The sequence below is a fragment of the Leucoraja erinacea genome, chromosome 7 (assembly GCF_028641065.1).
Source record: "Leucoraja erinacea ecotype New England chromosome 7, Leri_hhj_1, whole genome shotgun sequence".
Classification (NCBI taxonomy): domain Eukaryota; kingdom Metazoa; phylum Chordata; class Chondrichthyes; order Rajiformes; family Rajidae; genus Leucoraja; species Leucoraja erinaceus.
Genome location: NC_073383.1, coordinates 13,238,407 through 13,261,993, shown reverse-complemented (window position 1 = coordinate 13,261,993; position 23,587 = coordinate 13,238,407). Strand labels below are relative to the sequence as shown.

The 23,587-nt window shown below is 42.0% G+C and overlaps 1 long non-coding RNA gene across 1 annotated transcript in view; it reads left to right on the top strand.

Annotated features, from left to right (window-relative positions):
- Positions 1 to 17,520, top strand: part of LOC129698649 (uncharacterized) — a 54,053-nt gene extending 36,533 nt beyond the window's left edge. Inside the window, exons 3-4 of the long non-coding RNA XR_008723691.1 lie at positions 14,952 to 15,067; positions 15,477 to 17,520. This is a non-coding gene — a long non-coding RNA (uncharacterized LOC129698649). The remainder of the gene's footprint in view (positions 1 to 14,951; positions 15,068 to 15,476) is intronic.
- Positions 17,521 to 23,587: the final 6,067 nt, after the last annotated feature.

Sequence of the window (23,587 nt, the reverse complement as noted above, 5' to 3'; positions counted from 1 at the left end):
AACAGGAGATGTGGAGTCAGTATGTATAGAACTAAGGAATTGTACGGGTAAAAAGACCCTAATGGGATTTATCTACAGGCCCCCAAACAGTAGTCTGGATATAGGGTGCAAGTTGAATCAAGAGTTAAAATTGGCATGTTGTAAAGGTAATGCTCCAATTGTTATGGGAGATTTCAACATGCAGGTAGACTGGGAAAATCAGGTTGGTACTGGACCCCAAGAAAGGGAGTTTGTGGAGTGCCTCCGTCATGGATTCTTAGATCAGCTTGTACTGGAGCCTACCAGGGAGAAGGCAATTTTGGATTTAGTGTTGTGTAAAGAAGCTTTTACTATCCTCCTTTATATTCTTGGTCAGCTTACCTTCATGTTTAGGCTGACACCACAACCTCATCTTTTCTCCCCGTATTGCCGTATTGCCTTTTTAGTTATTCTCTATGCTCTTTAAAAGTTTCCCAATCCTCTGGCTTCCTGCTCATCTTTGCTATGTTATACTTCTTCACTTTTATTTTTATACTGTCCCTGTATTCCCTTGTCAGCCACGGTCACCCCTTACTCCCCTTGGAATCTTTCTCCCTCTTTGGAATGAACTGATCCTGCACCTTCGGAATTATTTCCGGAAATACCTGCCATTGTTGTTCCACTGTCATCCCTGTGAGGGTATCTTTTCAGTCAGCTTTGGCTCCTCAGTCCCCTTTGTTCAACTGTAATACTGACATTTACGATTTTCCTTTCTCTCCCTCAAATTGCAGATTAAAACATCATATTATGTTCACTACCTCCTAATGGCACCTTTACAGCGAGTTCCCTTATCAAATCCGGTTCATTACACAACACTAAATCCCAAATTGCCTTCTCCCTGGTAGGCTCCAGTACAAGCTGCTCCTTGAATCCATCACGGAGGCACTCCACAATGTCCCTTTCTTGGGGTCCAGTACCAACCTGATTTTCCCAGTCTACCTGCATGTTGAAATCTCCCGTAACAACCGTACCATTACCTTTGCGACATGCCAATTTTAATTCCTGATTCAACTTGCACCCTATATCCAGGCGACAGTTTGGGGGCCTGTAGATAAGTCCCATTAGGGTCTTTTTACCCTTGCAATTCCTCAGTTCTATCCATACTGACTCCACATCTCCGGATTCTATGTTACCCCTCGCAAGGGCCTGAATTTCATTCCTCGCCTACAGAGCTACCCCACGTCCTCTGCCCACCTGTCTGTCTTTTCAATAGGACGTATACCCTTGAATATTCAGTTCGCCAGCCCTGGTCCTCTTGCAGCCATATCTCTGTAATTCCCACAACATCATACTTGCCAATTTCTAGCTGAACCTCAAGCTCGTTCACTTTATTTCTTATACTTCACGCATTCATATACAACTCTTTAACTTCGGTATTCACCTCCCCTCTCACACCGGTCACTATTGGCCCTGACCTTACTCTTTGATCCTTTCTCGTACTTCCTTTCCAATTAATTTGGGAGTCTTTTGTAAACTTTTCCTGTACTCGCTTCCCCTTTAACTCCATCTTCATACTCCCTATTTGTCAACCCCTCCCCCCACTATTTAGTTTAAACCCACACGTGTAGCATTAGCAAACCTGCAAGCCAGAATGTCGGTCCCCCTCCAGTTAAGGTGTAACCCATCCCTTTTGTACAGGTCACCCCTACCCAAGAAGAGATCCCAGTGGTCTATAAATTTAAATCCTCGCTCCCTGCACCAGCCCCCCCCAGCCACACATTCAGATCCCCTATCTCCCAGTCCTTGCCCTCACTAGCACAAGGAACTAGAAGCAATCCAGAGATAACCACCCTAGAAGTCATGCTTTTCAGTCTTCTTCCCAACTCTCTAAACTCGCGTTGCAGAACATCTTTCCTCTTCTTCCCAACGTCGTTTGTGCCCACGTGCACAACTACTTCCAGCTGTTCACCTTCCCTCTCGAGGATATTCTAAAGTCGGTTTGTGATATCTTGAACCCTAGCACCAGGGAGGCAACAGACTATCCTCGAGGTATGCCTGCCACACAGAATCTCCAGTCCACACCTCGGACAATGGAGTCACCCACCACTATAGCTCTGCCTGAAGTCGGTCTCGGCAGTCGAGTCTCATCGCTAGGATTGGAGCCACCGACCTGTCCGCTGCTTGCACTGGAAGTGTCGTCTGCTCCGACAGCTCCCAAAAGGGTGCACCTGTTTTCATTTGGCACAGCCACTGGGGTCTCCTGCACTCCACAGTTACTGCCCTTTCTCCCAGTCACCCACCTTCGCACTTCCTTTATCCTTGGCATCACAACCTCACTGTAGTTCCTGTCCACGAAACTATTGTTTTCCCGATGGCCCGGAGGTCATCCAGCTGCTTCTCCACTTCCCAATACGTTCATTCAGGAGCTACACCTGGACACAATTTCCGCAGGTGTAGTCTCCAGAAGCACCAGCCGTGTTAGTACGCAACAAAACTTTGATACACATGACAATAGACTAAAACTGAAACTGAAAAGGAAAATGAAGGATGACAGTTTACTCCACCCTCCTCCAATCTCCAAGATGTACATCAGCAATTCTAATAATCTTAGATTCAGCAAATTATGTTTGCTGTTGAAAGACGCAATCCTGACAAAACATGAGATGTGGAAGTAGTGCAATATCCCTTGACTCACTTAATATCTAATAATCTAATGATAATTGTCTCAAATATACACAGCGACTGAACTTTCACAGCCTTCTTGAGTAGTAAATTACAACTCTGGGTGATTAAATTATTTCTTATCTCTAAGTTGAATGGCTGACTCCTTATATTGCAATTGTGACCCTTGATTTTAGACATACCAGGCAGAGGAAACTTCTGCATCCCACCTTGCCAAGTGTCCAAAGATATTTGCATGCGTGGAAGAAGTTCTGAAAATCCAAAGACACCATGTCAACTGCTTTGTGCGTATCTAACTTTCTAACTTTCAGGGGTTGGACAGGCTAGATGCAGGAAGATCTTAAGGGGTTGGACAGGCTAGATGCAGGAAGATTGTTCCCGATGTTAGGGAAGTCCAGGATAAGGGGTCACAGCTTAAGGATAAGGGGGAAATCCTTTAAAACCGAGATGAGAAGAACTTTTTTCACGCAGAGAGTGGTGAATCTCTGGAACTCTCTGCCACAGAGGGTAGTTGAGGCCACTTCATTGGCTATATTTAAGAGGGAGTTAGATGTGGCCCTTGTGGCTAAGGGGATCAGGGGGTATGGGGAGAAGGCAGGTACGGGATACTGAGTTGGATGATCAGCCATGATCATATTGAATGGCGGTGCAGGCTCGAAGGGCCGAATGGCCTACTCCTGCACCTAATTTCTATGTTTCTATGTTTCTAACTACAATTAGAGCAGATTAATTGATCATGATTTCCCTTTTATAATTCATGGAGACTCCATCCTTTCCTGATATTGTTTTAAAAATGTCCTGTACCATTTCAGGTCAAAATCCTGCATCAGGACTAAAAGTGTAGAGGGGAGGTAGTTAGTATAAATAAGTGGGAGGGAGAGGTGAAGCAGGGGCTGATAGGTGATAGTTGAACCAGGTGAGGAGGGGGTTCAGGGACAGATGGGTGCCTGATGAGGGAAGTGGATGGGGTGAAGTTGGACACAGCAGCTGGTGTGTGGTAGTTAGAGAAGGAGAATGAGAAAAAAAGTAGATAGGGTCAGGTGGGAGAGTGTGGAGGTAGAGACACTGTAGGTGATATGTGGAGGCACAAGAGGTTGCAGGTGTGGAATCTGGAAAGTGAGGAACATGATAAGTGAACGCAGATAAGCAGGGGAGCAGCATGATAGGTGGATGGAATGAGGTAGGGGAAAATAACTAAACTGGGGAAGAGGTGACTGATGGCGGGATCACGTTGCAGCAGGTGGAAATAATGAAGGATAATGTGCTGAATGTTGATAAGGTGAAAGGCGAGGACCAAGAGAAATAATTTTTCTGTCATGAGAGCAGTTTTGGTGATGGGTGCAGAAGTCCAGGAGATGGTTAACCTGTGAGCGAGGATTTCATCAACCACTGAAGAGGGGAAGCCATGTTTCCTTAAAAAAGGATGTTCTGGAAAATATATCCTCAACTTGAGAGCAGATATGGTGGAGACCGAGACAGAAAGGGATGGTGCCCTTACACAAATGACTTGGTGGGAGGAGGTGTGGTTCAGGTAGCCATGGAAGTCAGTGGGTTTATAGTAAATGTCAGTTGAAAGTGTGTCTGCTGAGAGGGATACAGACAGATGCAGAAAAAGGAGAGGGGTGTCAGAAATTGTCCAAGTTAATTAGAACAGAAAGTGGAAGGGCACACTCAGAAGTCTAAATTATCTATTCCAGTTGTGTAAGTTCTAGGTAGAAGAAATAGGTACTTTAGGCCTGATGTATGCAGTGTGCTTTAACCTTCAGTAACTATTTCCAATTTTACTACACCTTGCTAGAGTTGCAGTGACTCGACAGTGCGGAAAGAAGCTAGAACTTAAGGGCACTTTTTCCATGAAGTGATTTTTGTCAGGCAATGCTAGCAACTTCACTGAGCCAGAAAGAAAAAAAATACACGTAGACAAGAGGAACTGCAGGTGCTGATATCTTGAGCAAAACACAAAGTGCTGGAGGAACTCAGTGGTTCAGTCAGCATCTGTGGAGGGAATGGAGAGGAAGCATGTTGGGTACATACAGTAAACCTTTTAAAATTTGTAAATATTAAATCATTTCATTCTTACTTTTCAAATATTTGCTTTCCCTCTTTCTTTTTAACCAACTTTCTTTCCCGATTTTACTTTAATTTTCTGTTGATTGATTAAAAAAATACATCGTTAGATGCTCCTGAACACATCATCAGTGATGTAAACTGGGGTCATTGGGTGTTTCGGGTCTTTCAACATCAGACACCCTCACCCCAGGCGACCCAGCCGTGGTTGATCAGACCACGACTTGTGTTCAGGTGGCATTCGCTCCTCCCCATGGACCTCCTCTCCTGATCCAGAGCCACCTCGAGGCCTTTTCCGCTGCCTCTGTGGTGTTCTTGATGGCTCTTCTCCTCTCCATTCCGTTGATGCCCAGTGCACTCAAGGCTTTGTAGAGCGATTAATACACGGCATATTTACCTCCATTCCTTTGTTCCTTTGTCTCATAATCCTTAACTCTCATTGTTTTAGGAAATGCGCTGTGGGCCAAATATTCACCAAGTTCAATTACACATATTATGTTGTTAACGGGCTCCATTTCCAGCACGTTATCATGTAACCATTTTTCAAGCTGATGGGTGAAGGGTTGAAGGTAACTAAATTACAGACTAATTAACGGAGGAGCATCCTGCTCAAGTAACACCAATTTCATTGTTGTACGGTAATTAATAAGTAAACTCTTTATTTTAAAGAGCTGGGTCTGTGCACTTGATGACCTGTTAATTAAGGTGAGGAATTAAAATTACACCACAGGATGTCTGTCATATTTTATTTAAAGTATTAAGCACCTTACAGCTCTATCTGCTGTTACTGCAACGTGCCTATCCTCCCTGTCAATTAATGTAAATAACACGTGTGGCTGTTGTCCAATAGAGAAATGTAATTATTTAAAAATTGCAGATTTTGGAAATCTCAAACAAAAACCGAAAATGCTGGAAATACTCAGCAGCAAACATAAATGTTGTCTAGCGTAAAGGATCTATAACCCGTATCCTATATTTTCATGAATGGAAATTTGTTCAAAGAACGTCATTGAATAAATGCTTTCCAAAGTTTTTTTATTCCACTGGTTGTATGCAGAAATGGAGCCCAGTGGTCAATTGTGGCAGCTGAGTATCAGTAATAGGCCTTTCTCACGGGGCGACTTGAAGCAAGATGTGACCAGAGTGAAGTGGTCGTGGTCTAGCACGATATCACATGATATAACGGGGGGGTAGACAAAGAGTTTCCACGGTACTCGGCATTTCTGTTATTTGTGCGAGTGACTTGTCCGTCTCCCGAGCTTTCCCGTTAAATCTTGAATGAACATTGTTACTGTCAAGTGTAATTAAATCATCACGTGGCACAAATGATGTCACTTTTTTTTTCACACACTATAAATATCCTCCCTTATTTGAATTGGCTCACTTGGAGACATGACGTGACTTTACTGCAGGAAGATGCCACCTTACTTAGGAGAGAGGGGGAGAGAGACAGAGAGAGAGGCACAGAGGCAGTGTGATGTACTTCGGAGTGACTGGCGGAAGAGAAACAGCACACATGACCTTGGTCTATCTGTGTGTGTGGGAGCCAAGAGAGACTAAGCAGAATACATCGGTTTTATTGTGTGTGGGGGGAGAAAGAGAGAGAGGGGGGGAGGGGGAGAAAGAGAGAGGTGGGGGAGGGGGGAAAAGAGAGAGGTGGGGGTGGGGGGAGAGAGGGGGGAGAGAGAGAAATGAGGGGAGACGTATATACACACACAAAGCAGAGTTTAACTGTATATGTGGGAGACACAGATGGTCCGAGCACAGTACCTCGGTCTTACTGTGTGTGGGAGAGGGGGAGAAAGATACGTACACTCACAGAGGCAGAGTCTCTCAGCCTGTGTGAGAGGGAGGGAGGGAGAGAGAGAGAGAGGCACATACAAGGTGGATGTGAAATCTCACCTGCCTGTTTCAGACACCCGCCGCCAGTAAATGAAGCCACCCCCATCTGTCTCCCCCTCCTCTCCCTCGACTCCACCACCTTTCCCTCCGAACTCCAGTCCCGTCCCGACCCGCTGGGAAACTGAAGGGAGCAACAATTAACTACTGCCTGCCCGCTGAGTTAAAGAGTTCCCACGGTAGTAAGACGATGTTAGTTGTGCCCAAGTTTAAATTTCCAATGTGTGTTTCAGAGTAAAGAGTCCGCGCAGAATCCTTGATAATCAAAAACTGTCTGAATCAGCAAGTGCACAAAATGCTGGAGTAACTCAGCGGGCCAAGCAGCATCTCTGGAGAAAAGGAATAGATTCCATTTTTGGTCGGGACCCTTCTTCGGGATGATTGTAGGGGGGAACTGGAAGCAAGAAAAGACCGGGACAAATCAGGGCCAACAACAGATGACCTCAGCAGGGTATTTTGAAGAGGGGTCCCGACCCGAAATGTCGCCTAACCCTTTCCTCCAGAGATGCTGCCTGACCCACTGAGTCACTCCAGCACTTTATGTCTATATTTGGTTCCCTGATAGGCCATTGTTGTTGGCAAGGGATAGTGTGATCCCAAGAGAGGAACCATTGTTGCAAACCTTGGACTGGTTAACCGACATTTACTGCATGGGGGAGGTGGGGGGGGGGGGGGGGGGGGGGGGGGGGGGGGGGGGCAGGAGGAGAGGGCGAGAGAGAGAGAGAGAGTGTAAGTTACCTAAAATTAAATAATTCAATGTTCATAGTGAACACAGACACAAATGTTGGAGTAAATCAATGGGTCAGGCAACATCTCTGGAGAAAATGAACAGGTGGCGTTTGTGTCTATCTTCGGTAAAAACCAGCATCCGCAGTTCCTTCCTGCACAATGGATCTCAGTGTCAAGTCTCTGACTCCCGTTGGCAGGCCATTCGGCCCACAGCCCGCCCAGCGATGACTAACCCATGTCACATGGGGATGGTGTGAAGGCGGAGTTAGACAGAGCTTGATTAATGTAACGGTTGGGGAATGGGCCATAATATGGCCAGGGAAACGCTGTTATTCGTGACGCTCCCTCCGCCCTTTCCCAGCTGTTCTCAATCGCACCCTGGCCACACAAAAATTTATACATTAAGAAGGAATACACGGAACAATGAAACTCAGAACGCTTCTAACAGAGTGAGCCATGTGAGCACTTTGATCATTCTCCCTGTATTTGCATTTGACAAAATAGTCGGAAAAGAATGTTTAAAAGTGTTCATACCTTTTGCTATGCCTAATTGGCCCTTACCTCTGCGAAAATAGTTTGATATTCGTAGGTGAAATGTCACCAACAATGATTGATTATATTATTAATTGACTAATAATTGACCTTATTAGCGGAAAGATGCAATTCTGATCTAATATTATAAATGCCTCTGTCTTTGGAAGCAACACCAGCAATTTATTAAATCTGACTACATGCGGCACAGTGGTAGAGTTGCTGCCTCACAGCCCCAGAGACCGGGGTTCGATCCTGACCATGGGTGCACCGGTTTCCTCTCACACTCCAGAGATTACAGGTTTGTAAGTTAATTGGCTTCGGTAACATTGTAAAATTGTCCCTGGAGTGTATAAGAATAGGTGGTCGGTGCGGACTCGGTGGGCCGAAGGGCCTGTTTACGCGCTATATCTCTAAAATCTGAAGTTAGGTAATGTCTAAAGGAACTGCAGATGCTGGCTAATACGCACAAAAGGACACAAAATGTTGGTGTAACTCAGCAGGTAAGTCAGATCTGGGAAGAAAAACATAAAAAGCTGGAGTAAGTCAGCGTGTCAGGCAGCATCTCTGGAGAAAAAGAATAGGTGGCGATTCGAACCCCTTCTTCAGACATCCTAATCGGAATTGAGTCTGAAGATGTGTCTCGTCCCGAAACATCACCTATTTTTCTCCAGAGATGCTGCTTGACTCGCTGAGTTACTCCAGCTTTTTGTGTCTGTCTTCGTTTTAAACCAGCATGTGCAGTTCACTCCTTTACACGGGTCTCTGGCGAACATTGATTGGTAGCGTTCCGGACCCTGCTCCGGAAAGGCATCGATTGCTGGTCGGCGAGGACTCCGAGCTCTATCTCTCAAAGAAGTACATGTGAAAAATTTCTCACGGACCATAAAAATGCGGGACCTTTCAGTAAAGTCCCTTTTAAAGATTATAGTTATTTTCTTGGATCTCATTAACATAACTCATGAATAAGTTGATGTCCATATGCGGATGCAAATCTTTATTTTTTAAATTCAATCCCACAGAAGACAATTCTTACTCACCTTCTGTCCCCTCTGTCCAGCTTCCGGGTTCACCATTCGCAGGAGTTCCCACGGTACACGTAAGAGTCAGTACGGATATCGCACGGACATCGCACTGGCCACTACGTGCATAAAATGTTGCAATGTTCAACCACAAGTGTACAAGTCACTCTTGGAGAAATTCAAGCTTGTTTGAATTTTCTCCCGAGTCACCAAGTTACACGAGTACCTGCCGTTAGCGCCACGGTGGTCCACGGTGGTCCACGAATGCCGTACGGTTATCGCAAGAGGTTCCCACGATGTTCAAATCTGGTTAACTCTTGCGTCAAGTCGCCCCGTGAGAAAGGGGTTTAACACCATGCAAAGGCAGGAGAGGCAATTTTAACTCTACCAAGCTGGTGGAGGAGGATTGTGAGAGCAATTAATATCAGCAATGTTGGTCGAAGGGCCTGTCTTGTGCTGCACTGTCGCACAATATATATTCTGTGTTCTAATATCACCCAGGTTGGTGCAAAGTGTCTACTCAGTCATGTCAGTGCGCTCTTGGAATAATTATCGGGATGTCTCTCTTTTGTTATGCAATTACATTACCTCGGATGTGAGTGTACTAAACCACAGGGCTCCTCCTTAGACTATTCCAAGACTTGTCACTGGTCCAAGCCGCAATGATGGCGCATTGACTATTATAAAAGCATATTATTGATGCTGATATTTAATGGTTTCTGATTTTAACTTGTACAATTGAATAAGCAGCAAGAACAGTCTCGAACTGAAAAGTTGCCCATTCATTCTTTCCAGAGATGCTGCCTTTCCCACTGAGTTACTCCAGCTTTTTGTGTCGAAGCAGCAATGACAGCTCTTTAAAGCTGGAAAATACTTGTACACATATGTAAAGCAGTTACACTGTTGGGATCCATTTGCAATCTTAACTTGGCAGAAAAGACTGAAGTAAAGACTTTGGCAGAAAATGGCAGTGAATTCCCAGCAAGACTGGCCCAACCGTGAGATAGATCAAGCCCACAAAATGTAGCCAAACGGTTTATTTTGAACTTTTGTTTTGTTTTATTCTGCTTATGGGTCCAGATACACAAGGAATGCTGCAGTAGCTTGGGGAATATGTTAATCTTTCCTTTTGCTCTTTCCTATTCTGAAATCTTGACACGACATATCCACCTGCTGTCTTCCCTAAGTTGATACTCGGCCTCCACGCCATGTGATTTCTGGCACCTCCTGTTAACCATCTACTTGGATAAGATTGAGAAGTCAGCCACCAGTTTTTAAGTGAACATGACTTAATCTCTGGAGAATCTTTCTACACTAGTCTCACAAACAAACATAAAATTCACCATCAGGAAATGAGTTGGATATGAGCAACATTGACTTTACTGAATGACATACACATGTGACTGTCAGATGACTTAACTTAGTGGTAGAGATGAGGCATGCTGGTGTCTAGGAGTACATACGCCTTTGGAGCTTAAATGTGCTTAATACTTTAATTAAGGATTTGACAAATACCCTGCAGGATTAATGGTAATTCCTTGACATTGAACAGACTCAGCTCTGTGTTATAAATGTGCGGCAATGGAATCTGGACTGTAGGTAAATCTTGGGACCATGTGGCAGTTTTTACATTTGCACTATCAATGCTTCTCTATCATCAATGTAAGTCTTCACACTTTTCTTAAACTCACCATGGTTTTTATGTTTAGGAAGGAACTGCAGATACCGGTTTAAACCAAAGACAGACACAAAGAGCTGGAGTGACTCAGCGGGCCAGACAGCACGTCTGGAGAAATGAAATAGATGATGTTTCTGGTCAAGACCCTACTTCAGAAGTGTTACCGCTTAGTTACTCCAGCTGAATTACTCCTGCTTTTTGTGTCTATTTCTAGTTTTTATGTTGTCAAGACATCACCAGAGGAACTGTAATTTCCTCCATGGATTGATACATGATTGTATTGACTGTTAAAAGCTCCTGGCCTCAACCAGGACAAGGATAGATATGACAACCTACATCTTCCAAGAAAGGTAACCGCCTATTTGGTGACATTTTTTAACCTTATGGTTGGATTTTCACTACCAGTCATGATTGGTAGTGTTAGTCAGTCAGCCAACAAGCATCAATGAAATGGGAATGGGAAAACACAGCAAAACTACGACTATTGTTGGAAAATGTTGAATCAAGCAATGCTTTGCTAATGCCAATTTTCATCTGGAACTCACCTTTGGCTAATTCAGAAATGGGAAACCAACCAAATAATATTGAATTGCTCTAATGTTATGGTTTCATAATAACACACATAGATAAATTCAGTGACCTTTTGCTAATAACCATATAACCATATAACAATTACAGCACGGAAACAGGCCATCTCGGCCCTACAAGTCCGTGCCGAACAAATCTTTTTCCCCTTCCCACCTGCCTGCACTCATGCCATAACCCTCCATTCCCTTCTCATCCATATGCCTATCCAATTTATTTTTAAATGATACCAATGAACCTGCCTCCACCACTTCCACTGGAAGCTCATTCCACACCGCTACCACTCTCTGAGTAAAGAAGTTCCCCCTCATATTACCCCTAAACTTCTGTCCCTTAATTCTGAAGTCATGTCCTCTTGTTTGAATCTTCCCTATTCTCAAAGGAAAAAACTTGTCCACATCAACTCTGTCTATCCCTCTCATCATTTTAAAGACCCCTATCAGGTCCCCCCTTAACCTTCTGCGCTCCAGAGAATAAAGACCTAACTTATTCAACATATCTCTGTAACTTAGTTGTTGAAACCCAGGCAACATTCTAGTAAATCTCCTCTGTACTCTCTCTATTTTGTTGACATCCTTCCTATAATTGGGCGACCAAAATTGTACACCATACTCCAGATTTGGTCTCACCAATGCCTTGTACAATTTTAACATTACATCCCAGCTTCTATACTCAATGCTCTGATTTATAAAGACTAGCATACCAAAAGCTTTCTTTACCACCCTATCTATGCTAATGTGCTTTGAGAATAGACAAAGTGCCAACTTTGTGGCGTAGAGCAGTAACTGGTCTTGGAATAGTTTAAGAAGGAGCACGATGATTTTGTACACTCCCATGAGAGGATATATAAGTGTAACAAAAGAGAGAGAGCATCTCCCAGCAATTATGCTGAGCATATAATGGTATGGCTGGGGAGACACCTTTCTGATGTTGGGAATATTTAGGTTATTCCTTCCTAATTTATGTCAAATATTAAAAAACATTTAGATAGAAATTGAGTTTGAAGAAGGGTCTCGACCCAAAACGTCACCCATACCATCTCTCCAGTGATGCTGCCTGAGTCACTCCAGCATATTGTGTCTACCTTCGGTGTAACCCAGCATCTGCAGTTTCTTCCTACATATTAGAAACAATTTTTGTCTATATAGAACTTTTATACGTAAAAGTCTGCCTGAAATTTTTTACACTGTTGATTTGACACTGAAAATAAGAATTGTGAAAGTACCTCCTTCCTTGTGTGTCACTCTGATCCTTGTCAATGATCAGCACCACAAAATGTGTAGGAAGCAACTGCAGATGCTAGTTTACACCCAAAGATGGACACAAAAGGCTGGAGTAACTTAGCAGCTCAGGCAGAATCTCTGGAGAAAAGGAACAGGTGATGTCTTGGGTCGACACCCTTCTTCGGACTGAGACTCAGGGGAAAGGGAAACGAGAGATATAGGTACATAGAACAAATGAATGAAAGATTTGCAAAAAGCAACGATGAACAAGGAAGGGTGGAGCCCACAATGGTCCGTTGTTGGCTGTGGGGAGGGTGATAACGAGTTATACAGACAGTGCATAGAGCTTGAGATCAGGAGGAATCACAGAGGGGGAGCAGCGAGAGAGGGTATAGCAGAACTCTAGTCAGAGAGAGGAGGAGAATTTCTTCAATGTAGGCATACCTTGAGGAGATTTTGCAGTGGAGCACACAAAATGTGCAGGAAGGAAGTGCAGATGCTGGTTTACACCGAAGATACACACAGAAAGCTAGAGTAATTCAGCATTGTGTTTAAGAAGGAACTGCAGATGCTGGAAAATCGAAGGTACACAAAAATTCTGGAGAAACTCAGCGGGTGCAGCAGCATCTATGGAGCGAAGGAAATAGGCAATGTTTCGGGCCAAAACCCTTCTTCCTGAAAAGGAGTGGCCACAGACAATGAAACTGAACAGGACGACAGTGAAACTAGTACGATGACTAGGCTGGGCGAGGGTCAGAGAGAGAGAGGGAAAGCAAGGGACTAGAACTATACATTCAGCAGGTCAGACAGCATCTCTGAAGAAAAGGAATAGGTGATGTTTTACAGACTGAGAGTCAGTGGCAAGGGGAATGAGAGATATGGATGGTACATAGAACAAATGAATGAAAGATATGTAAAATGTAATGATCAAGGAAGGGTGGAGCAATGGTCCATTGTTGGCAGTGGGGAAGGTGATATTGTGTTATGTAGTTATACAGTGGAGCCGGAGAGAGGGTGAGGGCAAGAAGGTATTGCAGAACCCTCGCAGGCAACCACTTCCTTTACACTCTCACTAATGCTAGCACTTCCTGCCAACAGTGTACATTAAGCAAATTCACGGTATCTGCCACATATTGTATTCCTTTGACTTGTTTGCTCTTCTGAAATGTGCTACCTTACACTTCTCTGGATTGAACTTCAAAGAGTAGATGGATTTAGGAAAAAAAATACTTCTATTTTAAAATTAATTTATTTGGGGGGCGGTTGTGGGGGCGGGTGGGTGTGGGGGGGGGGGTGTGTGTAGGCGGGGGGAGTGAGTGGGGGGGGGTGTGTGGGGCGGAGAGGGGGTGTGTGGGGAGGGGAGTGTGGGGGGGGGGGGGTGTGTGGGGGGGAGAGGGGTGTGTGGTTGGGGGGGAGTGAGCTCCGAAGGAAGACGGGGAAGAGCCATGGGGGAGAGGGGAGCATCACGGGGGAGGGGGCGCGGGAGCCAGCGAGGGGGGCCAGAGGGGTAGTGGCTGGAATTGGTGATGTAATGGGGACTCACAGCGGGCGCTGGTCATTGGTCATTCTCCTCCGCCGGGATCAGAGTTTCCGCTTTCCGTTTGGCAACATCGGCGACATCTCCGACTCCGGGCTGGTCTGGGTCTCCCACGCTGGGCTGGGCTGGTCTGGGTCTCACAAGCTGGGCTGGGTCGGGTCTCCGACGCTGGGCTTCCTGGCGCTGGGCTTCCTGGCACTGGGCTTCCTGGCACTGGGCTTTCTGGCACTGGGCTACTTGGGGCTGGGCTGGGCTGTTTCGGGTCCCTCCGAAAGTCCAGTTGAATACGTCCACCGGCTATCCTCAGCTCCAGTAAAGACGCGATGACGCAGGAAGGGGCGGACTGTCCCGGGGAGTGACAGGGGAAGAGACTAATCCGTTCGGCACTGACTGGCAGGAGAAGAGATCGATCTGTCCACGCGCGGTTTTTAAGATTTTTAAACCTCGCTAACTTTTACGACATTCAGCCGATCGGAACAAAACTTGGTGCACTCGCAGCACGGGAGAACAGTGAGTGAACTGGTGAAAATCAGTTTGTAGCGCTACCGTGAACCATTTTGTGCAAATAGAAAGACCGCCAAACCGGAAGATGACAAGATCAGAGTTTTAGTTATGTATAGATAGATAGAAGATGACTTATTTCTCTGGGACACAGACATCCTTCAGAACTTCAGCACCAATAGAGATGGTGGGTGTGAACGTTATATCAGGAATTCTGGATTTTATGAAAGGTAGAACAGGCAAAAAGGTTTGAATCAGTGATGATTTGGGCTAAGTGGTTTATGGACAAAGGACTAAGTTGTCCACAGTGATTCGAGAAGAGTGAAGTAAAGTACGAGCAAAAAAAATGGGTTGATTAATCAGGAGCAATATTATTGTTCAGTGTGCATATGCTTCATTACTTACAAGTGCTATTAAGATATAGGCCTGGAAATTCCTCAGGGTTGCTTCTGCTTTATGATAAGTGTGGCAGAAATTCATTTATTTCCTAATTCATTGAAAAAAATTAGTAATCTATGATATCTGCCTTTACCCTAAAGGCTGCAAAACCTTCAGCCTGATGATGAAAATTTGCTCTATTGGACAAAGAGTGCCTGAGAAGTTCATGGAAAAATAAGCCTATTTTGCATTGCCACTGCTTGACAGAGTGCATTATGTAAGTAATTATTTATGAATTAAACTCTCAATTATGCCTTAATTACAAATGACATACAACTTGGTGGTGCATACAGGGGCACCTGTCATGTGTGATCTACTAGAGATTCAATTATTAAGTATGCATTCTGATACACAACCCAAATGTCCTCATCCTAACATGTATGTCAAGTATTTGCACAGTAAAAAAAATGTTATAAGATTAAGCTCAGCATGGTTCATTTTCACAAAACTTAAAAGATTTACTTCTTATGTGTAATGGAAAAAACATTAATGGAGCATGCAAATTAAACTAATGTGAATATGTAGATTACATTGATTCTGAGACAAACAATTCTATAAATACCTTATAACAGATGGTGCTCAAATGGTATTGTGTTTTTCAACATGGTTATCTATCACTTCTCCAGACAGTGAAAAATGAGCACCAATTCAGAATAATAAAGGACTATCAGAGCTGAACTACATTACCTTCATCCCAGGATATAAATTACATGAAACATCTCCATGACTCTCCAAATCATTTTCACTGGATGAATGAAATATATATGGTGCCGCATAAAAGATTAATTTTTTGTGTTTTGTCATATATCTATGCTTCCTTTTTTCAAACTCTTCCTGTATTTTCTATTAATCGGGTTTTCATTTGAAACGGTAAAATGACAAGTTTTGCTGGCACCCATGCAACAAAGTGTTATTTCATGGCGATATTTGTCCACATTTAACAAATCATGCACGGTGGATTTCAATATAAATTGGTCAGCAGGATTTCATCTGCACAAGGTGCCCTGGAAGTGATTTATACTTACCTACTTAATACTACACTATGTTATTAGCACACTATAAATGCACACTTATTTTTAGATCATGAAATCAGTAATGACCTCTCTTCTGTTTTTGTATTGGATTAGGAAGGTATTTTCTATCTTAGAATACATGACACTCATAGAACAATTAATCCCTTCCAATAGCGAGTTAGACAAATCACCAAGCAAGTTACTTGCAAAACTATTACAGTGAATGTTACTATGAACAAATGTTATTTACATCATGGAGAATCTACCCTGTTCTGAAAAGTTAATTTCAAAATCTAAAATCTGAGTGGAATAATCTTTGGTTTTACCTTCTCCAGTAGACATGGAGATTTTATGAGCCAGCTATGTAATAGAAGAAGGAGCAAGCTATGCAGTAGTTGGAGGAATCTATTGTTAATAGTCATAACTTGCAGTTCATTTTGGAATATTTTCAGTAATTAATATTTTGTGGTAGAAAATTTTGAAGACATAGCAGATCAGCCAATTCAGCAAAATTAAAAGTTGTGTATTTGTTAGTGTGTTTTACAACACAGATCTTTTATAGGTAGTGCTAACTAATACCAAGTTAAAGTTCAGCATTCATAAATTACTAATGCACATGGAGCAAAAAATATAATAATTGAAAACATGCATATTCATTGCTATGCCATCTTAAAATATTTTGAATATAAACTATTGAATGCTTTTCATTACCGGAAATCACTTCAGAAAACAAGTTATTTTCTTGCATTTTATGCCAAAAATAAGCATTCATCAGGATTGCATATTTTAAGTAAACAGTTGGTAGACATCTAGGAAGGCATAATAAATCCAGTTGCTATTTTACACTAATCCCTCTGCAAAATAATACTTGGTTCCTTTTCTCAGCTTTCCATTTTCCAATTAACTTGCACAGCCAAATAACCTTCAGGAGTCTGAAGAAAGGTCCTGATCTGAAACTTCACCTGTCTGGGCCCTCCAGTGATGCTGTCTGACCCTCTGAGTTGCTTCAGCACTTTATGGATTAAATAACCTAGTTCCTTTGTCAATACTTTATGGCACAACCAGATGTTTTTTGAAAAAGGCCAATGCATAATTGTCTTAGCCTTGAAAAGAATGCCTAATTTTTACTTTACCATTTCCTAAGCTAAAGATGAAAATGTTGTCTATGAGGGACAGTAGACACATATAGTGTCAATCTGCTGATATACCTGTAACGGTTATTCGATATGCAGAACAATTAAAGATTAGATTCATGCTATGCAGTTCATTTATTTTTGACTTAGGCAATGGGAGTTGCATGAAATATATTATGGAAGATAGACCACCACAAATGAAACAGAGAATCTTATTAAAATAATGGGCATTGAAAACTTAGCTTATTTCCCATTAGGTGCGATTAAGGGTGACGTCTGAACTCAATATAAACATGATTTATAGAACAACATTCAAGAAGAGCTCTGATGTCAAATAATTTAACTTCCTCAGGAAAATGCAGAAAGCATTGCTCATTAGATATGATGCTCATAATGATAGTTGTTGAAGACTAAGAAGGCCAAATTCTATATTAACCCATAATTAAGTCCGGCTGTTGAGCTACGAAGAGCAGTAGAGGAGGATCACACAATCCTGAAGAATGAATATTCTTCAATTTACATTATTTGCCTTTGAAGAATGCTTGTCTCTTTCCCCCCCAATATACTCTGGAAATCAAATCTATGGGTTACGCCAAGGAAGAATTCCCGATCTTCCAAGCTACCTCATAGCGGCCCTTGCTTTTTGTTTTACCTGCACTTTCTCAGTGCTTGTTACGCTATGTTGTGTACTCTGTTTATTTTTTCTTTTGCACTGCCTAATGATTTGCATGGATAGCATGCAGTACAAAGTTTTCCATTGTGTTTCAATACACGTGACAATCATAATAATCCAACCAAACCAACCAGAATCTATTTAATATGTAAAATTACTTCATCTGTAAACGAAATGCTTCAATGAGCCAAAACATCCTCTCTTGTTCTCTGATTCTTATTGCTCATGAATAGGTTTAGTACTTTGCTGTAAACTGAAGTCTTTAAGAACATTTTCCTATTGAGCTGGGCTGGTTGCTGAGATACAATTCACGGGTACTTTTTCACACACACAATTTTTTATGCATGATCTGGGGCAGTTTTTGTTCTATCCCCTATCCCAGTAAATGCCTGTGAGTGCAATTTATGCATATTCTGGTTGGGAACCACAAATGATCCACTTTGTACTTTTGGGTCCAACATATTTGAATTACTGAAGCTAATCATTCAATGCTTGTACATGAGCAACGCTTCTACATTGAGATTAAAGAGGTTTTACGAATGTCTGAAAGAGGAAGTATTATTGGGAAGATTAACAAGTGTAGTAATATATGGATGTTGCAAGTACTCTCGAGTAGATTGAAGTACACCATTTTGCAATTGTGAAAGTGGAAGCACACCAGAGGATTTGGTCAGCATTTTCATTTTTATCAAATGATTGTTATGCAGTGGGCGGGGCTGGTTTTCTGTGAAAGAATAAGCTGCACCATGGCGACCGATAGACAATATTGATCTCAGCACACTATCTGATGCAGTGCTCAAAGAGGTTTATTCTCCACACCATGTATCCCAATAAAGAGGACCCTCCTGGCGTTTCACAATGAGCCACTATATTAATTACAAGTGGTGTGAACAATTTCTTGCCATTCACATTATCCTGTAGCATACTGCTACGTAAAGTAGATTGATGGGACCACAATACACATCATAGAAACATAGAGATTAGGTGCAGGAGTAGGCCATTCGACCCTTCGAGCCTGCACCGCCATTCAATATGATCATGGCTGATCATCCAACTCAGTATCCCGTACCTGCCTTCTCTCCATACCCCCTGATCCCCTTAGCCTGAAGGGCCACATCTAACTCCCTCTTAAATATAGCCAATGAACTGGCCTCAACTACCCGCTGTGGCAGAGAGTTCCAGAGATTCACCACTCTGTGTGAAAAAAGTTCTTCTCATCTCGGTTTTAAAGGATTTCCCCCTTATCCTTAAGCTGTGACCCCTTGTCCTGGACTTCCCCAACATCGGGAACAATCTTCCTGCATCTAGCCTGTCCAACCCCTTAAGAATTTTGTAAGTTTCTATAAGATCCCCTCTCAATCTCCTAAATTCTAGAGATCATGTCCCAGGTGAAGCGAGGAGACAACAGGCTCACCGGAAGCTTAGAAATTCCCATCTGTATACAGTTTGTAAGAAACTGCATGATCTACAGTATCACTCCAACTAAACAGCTCCTGACCTCCTTTATGTGAAAGGGTAAAATTCAACAGATGCTGCAGGTTGTCAGGTTAGCAGATCTTTGACATTAAGGTAGGCTGCAGATACAGAAAGAGGTGCTTATAAGAAACAATATCCTTATGCCTAGTGCATAGCACATTCAAAACATAGAAATTGGAAATTTTGCATGTAAGTTTAGTGTAAGCTTCTCTTCACACTTAAAGTTTCTAAAATCTCCATATGAGGCCCTCCATTACTGACATATTTTTTGGATCTACTTCTGAGGTACTAAATATTGGTGTGACCTGACCCAAGTACTTATTGTCATTCTGAACCACAAAGAGAAAGTAAAAATGTTTGCACCGAGTTTCTGCTGGAGACAAGCTATGTTTTTAACCAATTAGACAAAACCATCCGAGATAAAGAACCAGATTTAATGAGTTACCAAAGAAAGGCCTAAGATATTATTACAGAGGCTTTTCAATGACCAAGATTTATTTTGGTGCTTTTGGTGGAATGTGTAACATTTTCCATATTAATCGACTTTTCATTGACAAAACATGGTTGCCCTGGCTTCGCTTGATAGGAGGGAATTGCACAATAAGTTTTTTAAGCTAGAGTTTGGCAAGATGTCACTGGAGAGCGGTGACATTTTAAAACAATTAAAACAGACTTTTAATCGAGGATGTGATCTCTGTTGCACCACATTCAACCCAGCATCACCTTGACAATAAGATACCTCTATCAGAATGCTATTCATTCAGTTCTGCCAACAACGATGAGACAAACTATAGGAAATACATAGAGCACCTTGTGTCAGGACAGTAAACTGACCCGTCATGTCACCAAGATGAAAAAATTGGTTGTTGACCAAAGTGGTCACAACCTTGTCATCATCAATGGAGCTGCTATAGAAATAGTGGACAGCTTGGTTCCCTAGTCATCCATAATACTACCATTGTAACCCAGTCCCTTCATATTGCTGTTTTCATCCAAAAAACAAAATGTATGTATTTTCTTAGGCATCTAATAAGACTCAGCAGGTCCAAGAGGAATATGTTGAACTTTGCAGGTGTGCTACAGAAAGTATGCTCACGAATGCATCTCAGTGGCTCTTGACTGCATGAACCTGCAGAAAGTGGAGAACACAGCACCAGGAAGGCTGGAGGTACCGTATCATCGAGGATGTCTGCCACCCTGCCCGTTCCATGTTCTCCCTGCTATCTTCTGGGATTAGATACAGGGGCTTGAAAGCTCTGATGCCCAGATTTAAGGACAGCTCCTTCCCCAGTGCTATCAGACTCCTGAAATAGTCACCTCTTCCACACTGCCTTCCGGGAGGTGCTGCCACATATTCTTCCTCGTTACCTCATTTGGTTATTCCATTATTGTATCTTAATTAATTTTGCACTACTCTGTATCTACTATGATTTTGCGCTACTCTGATTCTACTCTAATCTTGCAGCATTTATTGTTGCATTTATCATCAGTGTTTTATACTGCCTACCCTGGGACCTTCATGTGAACAAAGAATTTCACTGTACCCTAGTGTTTATGGCAATAAACTAATCTGAATCTAAACATTAAGTAGAACAAATATGGAGTCTCCAAAATATAACATTGGTCAGGGAGTTGCAAAGGATATGAAACTCTAAAAGATTGTAAACTTATTGCCACAAATGAATGTAATCATAAAGGAACAACTGAAACATTCGATTGAAGACTGCAAGAATTTAGACAATATAATAAATTAATGGGTAGGGAGGAACTGCAGATGCTGGTTTAAACCGAAGATAAACACAAAATGATGGAGTAACTTAGCGGGACAGGCAGCATCTCTGGAGAGAAGGAATGGGCGACCCTTCTTCAGTCTTAATAGGGAATATTCATTCATTGCTAGCTGAAGAATGTCATCCGAGTCATTCCATGAGGTACGAATGCAGATAAATTGAAAGCCTGTATTAAAGCCTTATGAATGAGGGAAGAGATTAAATGATTACACTTGGAAACCAACATGTGAGCACATTTGACAGGTAATCCATCTGCAAGAGAGTTTTGCTTTAAGTTTACTTGTATTAGGAGATGAGTACGTGAAACATGAAGACTTGACAGAAATTATTTTGATGAAAAACGTGGGCCAAATTGTTACATCACTTCATGATCTGGTGCACGCTATTTTCCCAAATCTCACTCAACACTTTCAACTGCCAACCTTGGCGTGAAAGAGCGATTTCAGCACCATAAAATTGATGCAGTGCATTAAAGACCATGAATAAAGGCCTTGTTCTGAATCTTCCTAGGCAACCTGTGCAATATAAATCTATTGACAGTATGACACATTGTGGGGTTGTACAATTTTCCTGTTGAATGTATAAACTCTCTGTCCCCACCTGCATGTGATCACATAAACATGAACTCAAAGAAGGAACTCCAATCATGTTACTCAGAAATTTGGATCCACAAATACTACGAACAGTGCAATATTATCAGTTCAAAAAATATTAGCACGTGTAACAAATGCTACAATAATGGCTGGTCATACTGTTGGGGAAAATGGCTTCATATGGATACCAATGATCGTATTTGAATCTAACTTTTCTGTTCTAGCAATTCTGTTCCCTATTCAACTCAGATTTCCACTGAGCATTAATAAAGTGCCAGAACAATCATTTAAGGGTGTTGACCTTAACTTTGGAACTCAATGCTTTGTCCACAGTCAGCTATTTGCAAGTTGCTCCAGGGTTGGAGATAAAAATAATCTACTGACTATTACACTGGATTCTAAAGCAAGAAATACAGTGTATTTTGAAGCATTCCATAATTATCAAGTACATTTACAGGTTGTACGAAGTTACATAGCTACTTGGAGAGAATGTTATTAAATGTGATTCTTGTATGCATTTTTTTTCCGTGTGTATTTTTTTATTGGTAACAAGTTAAACAACATTGTTTTAATATTCCTAAAATATATTATTCATTCAATAGTCATAGTCATAAAGTGATGCAGCACAGAAACAGGCCCTTCAGCCCAACAAATCCATACTAACCAAGAGGCCCCAAGTAAGTTAGTCCTATTTTTCCAGGTTTGGCCCACATCCCTCTTAACATTTCCCATTCATCTCCCTGTCTGTAGGTCTTTTAAACATTATTATTGAACCTGCTTTGCCCCTCAGGTTCCTATCTTTTCCCTTTCTCCTTAAACATATGTCCTATCTGGTGGAAAGACTCCGTGCATTCACCACTCATGATATCATACACCTCCATATGATCACGCATCAGCTTCTTGCACTCCTAAGAATAAAGTCCTAGCCTGCCCAACCTCTCCCTATAGCTCCGGTCCTCAAACACTGGCAATATCATTGCAAATCCTCTTTCCAGCTTAACAGCATCTTTCCTATAGCAGGGTGGCCAAAACTGAAACAATACTCCAGGTGTAGCTTCACCAATATCTTGTACACATCCTCTGCAATGTCACTTTCAAGTAAGTATGTACTACTCCTCTTGGAATAATTATGTATTCAAGTTAGATTTTGTTACATTTGCAATGAGTGTGATAAATCACAACTGCATTGAAATAAGTAGAAATATAATGATTGTTAGCATAATAACCCTAACAATGCCAGGTATAGCAGCTAGCACTACTATTACTACAACCTAATACTAATAATAACAATAATAATCAGCCATGTGAGTGTTTAATAGTTTATTGAGAACAAGCTGCTATAATTAAAAATAGGCCCCCCTCACGACTCTAGAGGACCTCATATGGGGGTTTTAGACAAACCAAACATGTGAGGCAAGTCCTAATTTTAAACCCAACTTACATGCAAAATATCAGATATCAGGCTGTGTCATTACTGAGCTATGCTCAGGGCACACATGATGCTCGGGTGATACACTGCTATATCCCATTCTTTATCGGCAAAGCAATGATGGATATAATTTAGATTACAGACAAATAAACCCAATTTCAAAGCAACAAACTCAAAAGAAAATCTCTACCATGTACTTCAAAAGTAGATCTGAAAGAAAGCTCATCAATTTTCAATGGGGCAAATTATAACTAGGCCCCCTTTTAGCTATGAGGGGTCTACTATCGATGTTTTAGAAAAACAAAAACTACAGTGATCGCTATGCTAAACCTTTTAAATCTGTTGCATATTTCAGTCATATTTCAGTTCAATGTTATCCTACTTTCACATCCTACACACTTAGGACAAATTGCAGATTTCTAGACACATTAATAAGATATTCATGAGACACACAGATATTCTATTTTATCATATTTAAATCGTTTTGATCACGTTTCTCCTGAGGCACTGAAAGGGAACTTAATACGGTTAATCATCCGTCTGCTATCCAAAATAACTGCAAGTACTCAGGATCGCAACTCCCTGTGTTCAACATACTGTTTCTCCTCTGAGCGTGATGAAAAGCACCTA